The 8,258-nt window shown below is 41.5% G+C and overlaps 1 pseudogene; it reads left to right on the top strand.

Moving 5' to 3' along the window:
* Positions 1 to 4,669: 4,669 nt before the first annotated feature.
* Positions 4,670 to 7,088, top strand: LOC150034054 (uncharacterized; annotated as a pseudogene).
* Positions 7,089 to 8,258: the final 1,170 nt, after the last annotated feature.

Raw genomic sequence — 8,258 nt, 5'->3', positions numbered from 1 at the left:
CACCTAGATGACCTAGATAACTCGATCTTAATCTTGAGCTAACTATGAACTCCTGTTTATTCGAGATTGCCCTTAGATTTGCATAGTTGAGGGTTGGCTCAACAATGCCGGCTCAATAAGACTCCCATTTCAGGGGTAAGACCAGATAGATAGCTGGGGACATAGGGTGCAAGACGGAGTTCTGATAACTTGTAGAAATACAAGTTATTTACACTATTTTATTTAGATATTGCGGCTAAAAGAAAGAAAAGTTGTGTCGATAGTATAGAAATTGGCTAAGAAATGCGAAAATTATAAAATGTCATCAATACACCCACTAAAACTACTGTGATGGTAGAATAGAATGTTTCATTTTCTGTTTTACAGGAAATCAGTCATCACATGCGTTCATGGCTCAAAAATAAAATAAACAATGCATCTACGTCGTATTGCACCCATCATTCAGGAATGAAGAGATGATCAACGCAATGACGGCGCATGCGACAATCGATCAAGAGCTTAGCGATCAACGCAAATTCAACCGCATGCGATAATAAAAAACAACACCGCATGCGGCGATCGATCGAAGATGTAAAGAGCAACGCAATTACGGAGGGTTCTGAAAAATGTAAGCTTTCAGTTGTGCATTTCTGACGGGTTGATTGCGTAATAAAAGAAATATTCACTCTGCCATTTCAGGAAATACCATAACCATAAAGTGGGGACCACGAAGTTTAAGAGCCTAGCTTTACCTATAAATAGCTTCTGCAAATTCACTGAAAAATATACATGAATACATAGAGACGTGCATATATTGATTCTGAGAGAGAAACTGGACTGAAGCGACTGTCCAGAGTAGATCCAGGATAATCAAGAGACAAGACTGAGAGGTGAGTCTCCGAGCAAGGAATCCTTCTAATCCCCGCAGTTGAAACTCTGTGCGAAGGTCATTTATACCAGAAGAGCAAGCCTGAGAGGGAAGCTCTCCTCTCCATTACTACCACACACTGGCAAGCAAAACCTCCATTCGTAATCTATGTCAAAACGTTGACACTTCTTCTGTATTTGTTTCTAATCTCTTTTTCATCATCTGTAGTCATCTTCTCTAATCTTTCATTCACACCATGTATCGAACGCTTAATTCTATAATTAAATGTTATGATAATTAACATTATCATCTCTCTGTCTATTTCCGTTCATCCATAATCCATTTTCTCCATGATGTTTCCTAATTCCTTGGGTAAATAGAAAGAATTAAGCGAGTGAGTTAATTGTGTTAAAGAAATAATTAAGTTTAGCTAAAGCATGCTCGACGACATTTTCACCTGTGCAAGCAGAAGTGAAGATGTTATTCCGCCTATCGAGAGAAGGTTGGAAGAATGCGTTAACTAAAGCGAGAAGTACTTCCAGAGATGGAAGCAACCTTGTGTTCATCATGTCCATCCCTGTTTCACCATAGAGATATGGGAACGCGGCCGATCACCGAGAAGTGTACGCCAAGGGAAAGCGAAACCTTAGTTGCATCTTTAACGTAATTAACAAACTTGCGATGTTTTTACTATGTACTCTTTCCCTTTCTGATTCATTCATAAAGACTTGTACAATTTCACAGTCAGTTCTCGAACTCAGTATCATGTATCATGTATCTTATATCTTGTATCATATTAGTTTAGGTTTTATTTTATCAACGCAATTTTATTTCATTGTAATTTACATTATTGTATAAACAACCATTCTTTATTAATTGTAAAAATCGGTCGTATATACCACATCAATAACACATTAACGAAAACAATCCCTGTGTTCGACCTTAGATTATTCTGAGAAACTTGCGTTGGAATTATACTTGGTTTTAGCGCAAGGAAACTTGTGACACGCATTACTCCATTGCATACTACGAGCATAACATTAATAACGCATATATTTAAACATTCCTTTTGATTCAATTGCAAGAAAACAACCTCTTTTTAGAGTTTGATACATCGTTATTCCTTTTCTTCCACCGAGAAAGGTTCATTCCGAATCACAAGAGTTCTTAGGCATAAGATTAAGGAGTGTAAGCGGCACACATTACGAGTGTAAAGTATGAACCGGGTCCAGGGGTTGACTCTATGGCTATTGTGCCTGCTCACTGATTTGTTGAAGAAGAATAGAGCTTGGGTTTGGGATGTGGAACCATTCTATTTTAGTTCTTCTCCACATTCTTATCGGGTGATCCTCTTTTTAAAGAAATAGCTTGAGTGAAAACCTGACATGACGCAACGGCAGGAGTCACAGCCCATTCTCCGACTGATAGCCTCTACGATAAGCAAGTGAATAGACTCGTGAGGCTGAACGACATATTCGAAAACTAAAGCGCACACTACGGTACTGGTAATTAGATAAGGGGCAAGAATCATGAAATGCAACCTAGGGATCACCAGGCAACTTTTTCGCTCTATAGGGATCGGGGGGATTAAGACGACTCTCTGTAAGAGACTTTATTGAGGCTTTATGCAACAAGAATTTCCATCCATTTGCGGTCTCGTTCGCTACCTCAGGTCATAATTACGCAATGGCCCTTACTTCCATAACATATGAAGATTATTAGGATGAATCTTCTTTCACTCCTTTAACACATATATTTGTTCATTCATTCATATTCATATTTGTCCACATGCTTAAAGTTAAAGACATTAAATTTATGTCATCAAGTTCATGGCGCCATTGTCGGGGATTGGTAACGGTTAGTGTTGAGTACTTTTGTCGTATTTTGCAGGACAGATCTCTCTGTACTGTCTGTTTAACGTGAAAAATAGGCTGACAGTTTATGAGTACTGGAACTGATCGAGAATTCGAAGCTGACCTAGAGATCGAGCGTACTTTTCGCCCAAGGGCACGCCAGAACAGAGCAAGGCATAAAAGAGTCAATATGGCAGGCAACAATAACAATGAGGCACCCAAAGGGTATCAATGGGTATACCAGCCAGTGTAAGACCCTGTATTTCTTGCTGCTGACCGCAACATCCCAATGAGGAACTATGCGGCGCCAAATTTTTATAACTTCTTGCCCGAAATTTCAAGACCCACGGTTGAGGAGAATGCAAGTTTTAAGATAAGGTCGATAATGCTTCAAATGATTCAAAATGCGGGAAAATTCGGAGGTCTACAAGGAGAAGACCCGCATGCTCATTTGACCCATTTTGTAGAAATATGCAACACATTCTCCATACCTAGTGTGTCTCCAGAAGGAATTAGATTGTATATCTTCCCGTATACACTGCGGGATGAGGCAAGGAGGTGGGCTCAGTCACTAGAGCCAAATGAAATCAATGCATGGGATCAATTGGTTGAGAGGTTTATGAATAAATTCTTCCCTTCAGCTGTCAATGTAAGAAGATGGAGGGATGTGTTGAATTTTGAACAAAAGGGTTATGAAACTTTGAGCACCGCTTGGGTGCGATTCAGGCAATTAGTGAAGAACTGTCTGCACATCGGGATTCCCAATTGCGTTCTGATGGAAACTTGTTATAATGGCTTGGATCGATCAATGCAAGTAGTTGCTGATGCCTCCACAGCAGAAGGATTAATAGACAAGACGTATACGGAAGCAAAGATCATCTTGGACCGCATTTCGCGAAATACAGATGAATGGTTTTATAATGGGTATGAGGAAAGAGGTTCGGAGCAAAGAAGAGTAGAAGGTGCCATTGTACCAATTGATACAATGAAAACCCTGGTAGACCAGATGACCACAATGACCTTGCTACTTCAGACTATGGCTATTCAGCAAGGACATCTCTCTCAAAGTTCAGCGCAAGCCAATGCGTTGACACACGTGGCCGCAGTAAATTGCGTTCAATGCGGAGAGGGACACTCAGTGGAAGTCTGCCCGTTGAATCAACAATTCGTATACTCCATCCATAATGAACCATTTGGCAACATTTACAACCCTAGTTGGCGAAATCACCCAACTTTCAGTTGGGACGGGAATCACAACCAGGGGAGCCAAAGTAATCATCAAAGCTGTCATCCTGGGAATCAAGGCAGTCCCCCGATTTTCATTAATCAGAATCACAACCCAGGTAATCTTCAGAGTATACCACCCTATGACCATCCGAACTTTTCTAACACCTCTTGCAGTACCTCGTCTTTGGAGACATTATTGAAACATTATATTGAGAAGAACGAGACAATCAAGCAATCGCAAGCTTCCTCCCTTAGAAATTTGGAGGAGCAGATTGAACAACTTACGATCGAACTTAAGAATAAAGTGCCTGGTATGCTGCCTAGCAGCTCAGGAGTATCGGGGCCATGTGGTAAAGAACAATGTTAAGCAGTGACATTGAAAAGTGGCAAAACAACGGTCCCCGTGTCACCTGTACCAGATTTAGTAACAAGACCAGGAGATTTAACCATCAACGATGACCAATCAACCATTAATGACAGAGTTACCAGTTCAGAAGAAAGTACATCTACAAGGAATGAATCTCAGCAAGACTCCAATGCAAAGTCTACGCAACCTCCGGCTCCTAAAACACAACGAGCATAGGACCTCAATGAATAACCAATTGAACAGGAAGTACGACAGGATCCTCCACCTTTCCCATCCAGGCTAAGGAAGAAAGATGACAACAAACAATTCCAGAGGTTCCTGGATGTTCTCCAACAATTACATTTTAACATTCCCTTGATAGAAGCGTTGGAATAGATGCCGAGCTATGTGACATTCCTCAAGGACATACTTGCCAATAAGAGGAAGGTCGGGGAGAACGAAAGTGTTGCGTTAACATATGAATGTAGTGCGTTGTTTCAGAACAACATCCCTACCAAAATGAAAGATCCCGGGAGTTTCACATGGCCCTGCTCAATAGGGGGTAAAGAAGTCGGAAATGCGTTGTGTGATTTGGGGGGAAGTATAAACCTAATGCCCTTGTCAATCTTCAAAAAGCTAAATATCGGCAACGCAAGACCAACCACAATTACATTGCAGTTGGCCGATAGATCAATAACGCATCCCGAGGGAAAAATAGAGGATGTACTTATGCAAGTAGATAAGTTTATCTTCCCTGCTGACTTTATCATATTAGATTAGAAGCTGACATCGAGGTGCCTATCATCTTGGGTCGCCCATTTCTTGCAACAGGGCGAGCACTGATCGACGTACAGAAAGAAGAGCTTACCATAAGGGTCGATGATCAGCAAGTTAAATTCAACGTTCTCGATGCGTTGAAATACCCGAGTGATATGGAAAATTATCAATACGTTGAGGAATTGCAGGAAGAACATTGGCACGAGCCCCTAAAAGAATCGAAGGAAGAAGATTTTGGGATCGGCACAATGTGGGAGGAGAATTGTACCGCAATTCAAATTGAGTCAGATTTTGAAACAATCAAGTTATCTGAACGAACAACGCAACGTACCAAGCCATCTTTAGAAGAACCACCCATGTTAGAGTTGAAGCCGTTGCCAGTGCACCTCAAATATGTTTATTTAGGAGGCAATAACACTTTACCGGTTATTATATCTGCCTCGCTGAGCAAAGAGAAGGAGGACGCACTTATCCAGATCCTGAAAAACAACGCAAAAACTTTGGGGTGGACCTTAGCGGATATTCGAGGGATTAGTCCTTCGTATTTTATGTATAAGATTCATTTGAAAGAAGGAAAAACAGGACTTATAGAAAGGCAACGTCATTTGAACCCTGCCATGAGGGAGGTTGTGAAGAAAGAGATAGTGAAGTGGCTTGATGCAGGCATCATTTACCCTATATCAGATAGCAGCTGGGTAAGCCCAGTGCAATGTGTTCCAAAGAAAGGGGGGATGACTGTCGTCACCAATAGCAAGAATGAGTTAATTCCTACAAGGACAACTACGGGGTGGAGAATCTGTATGAATTACTGCAAATTAAATCTGGCCATAAAGAATGACCACTTTCCACTCCCTTTTATTGATCAGATGTTAGATCAACTTACTGGGAATGAATTCTTTTGTTTTCTTGACGGCTACTCAGGGTATAACTAAATTGTGATTGCGCCAGAAGATCAAGATAAGACAAATTTCATGTGCCCATTCGGCACATTTGCATTCCTCGCATGCCGTTTGGACTCTATAATGCACCGGGTACCTTCCAGAGGTGTATAATGGTAATATTTTTAGATTTCTTGGAGGAGTCAGCCGAGGTATTTATGGATGACTTTTCAGTTTTTGGCAATACTTATGACTCCTGTTTATCAAATCTTGAAAGAGTCTTAAAGAGATGTGTTGAAACAAATCTCGTTCTGAACTGGGAGAAATGCTACTTTATGGTTGAAGAAGGAATTGTCCTAGGTCACAAAATATCAAAGGCAGGACTGGAAGTTGATCAAGCAAAAATCGACGCAATTTCTAAGTTACCACCACCAGTCAATGTGAAAACACTTAGGAGTTTTCTAGAACATGCGGGGTTTTATCGAAGATTTATCCGCAACTTTTCTCAGATTGCAAGGCCCTTAAGTGCATTCCTCGAGAATGACCACGAATATGATTTTGATGACGCATGCGCCAAAGCATTTCACACGCTGAAAAATGCGCTCATCACCTCACCCATTCTGATTGCGCCGGATTGGACGTAACCTTTTGCGTTGACGTGTGATGCTAGTGGATATGCAGTGGGCACAGTCTTGAGTCAGCGCAAAGATAAGGTTTTGCATCCTATCTATTATGCTAGTAAAACGTTGAATGATGCGTAGGAAAATTATACAACCACAGAAAAAGAAATGCTCGCAGTGGTATTTGTGCTGGAGAAGTTTCGACAGTACTTGATTGGAACAAATGTTGTGGTGTATACTGATCATTCTACGATCAAATACCTTATGACAAAGAAGGATGCGAAACCAAGACTGATAAGGTGGGTTTTGCTCCTGCAAGAATTTGACCTAGATATTAAGGATCGAAAAGGTATCGAGAACCAAGTCACAGATCATCTGTCAAGATTAGAAAATTGCGAGGTTCAGGAGAAAGAAAAAGACATAGAAGAAAGATTCCCTGACGAACTACTGATGTCAGAATGCATTAGTGTTCCATGGTATGCGGACATTGTAAACTTCATCATTTGCAGTCAAGTAGTAGAAGACTACACGTACCAGTAGAAGAAGAAGCTGAGACATGACGTCAAGTTTTATTTCTGGGATGACCTCTTTTTGTATCGACTTGGACTTGATCATATCTTGCGTCGATGCGTTCCTGAGCATGAGGCCAAGCACATTTTGGAGCTTTGTCATGAGTCCCCTTATGGAGGACATTTTGGGGGGCAGCGGACTGTCGCAAAAGTCCTACAGAGTGGCTATTTTTGGCCAACACTATTCAAGGACGCCCATGCCCATGTTGTGCAATGTGATAGATGCTAGAGAACAGGGAACATGTCTAAAAGAAATGAGATGCCCTTGACTTCAATCTTGGAAATCGAATTAGTTGATGTATGAGGAATCGACTTTATGGGCCCATTTTCGCCTTCAGAAGGTCGTCAATACATTCTGGTCGCCATTGACTATGTATCGAAGTGGGTTAAGGCCATTGCATGTGCTAAGAACGATGCGGCCACGGTGGCGAAATTTCTCAAGAAGAATATCTTTACCCGATATGGAATGCCCCATGCCTTAATCAGCGATGAAGGCTCACATTTCATCAACCAAATCATCACCAACCTGTTGACCAAGTTTAATGTCAGCCATAGAGTTGCAACCGCCTATCACCCACAAACCAATGGGTAGGCAGAAATTTCTAACACAAAGATCAAGACTATCTTGAAGAAGGTAGTCAGTACCTCCAGGAAGGATTGGTCACCCAAACTCGATGAAACATTGTGGGCATATAGGACTGCCTTCAAAACTTCAATTGGCATGTCCCCATATGCTCTGGTCTTCGAAAAAGCTTGTCATCTGCCTCGTGAGTTGGAACATAAGGCAATGTGGGCAAGCAAGAAGCTGAACTTTGATCTAGCAAGCGCGGGGAAAGTCCAAAAGTTGCAGCTGAACGAGCTGGTTGAGTGGAGAATGAATGCCTACGAAAATGCCAAGCTCTATAAGGAGAAAACCAAAAAGTGGCATGATGACCGCACAAGCAACCAGACATTCTTCGAGGGTCAATAGGTACTTCTGTTTAACGTGCGTTTGCGATTGTTTCCAGGGAAGTTGAAATCTCGCTGGTCTAGGCCATTCCGCATCAAGACTATCTTTCCTCATGGCGCAGTGGAGCTAACAACTGAAGATGGAAACAATGCATTTAAAGTCAATGGTCAACGAATTAAGCCCTACTATGGA

Source organism: Benincasa hispida, chromosome 9, assembly GCF_027475165.1.
Source record: "Benincasa hispida cultivar pf3 chromosome 9, pf3_genome.v1.1, whole genome shotgun sequence".
In the NCBI taxonomy this organism is placed as follows: Eukaryota; Viridiplantae; Streptophyta; class Magnoliopsida; order Cucurbitales; family Cucurbitaceae; genus Benincasa; species Benincasa hispida.
Note: the sequence above shows the minus strand (reverse complement) of the source record. Positions and strands in the feature narration are given on the sequence as shown.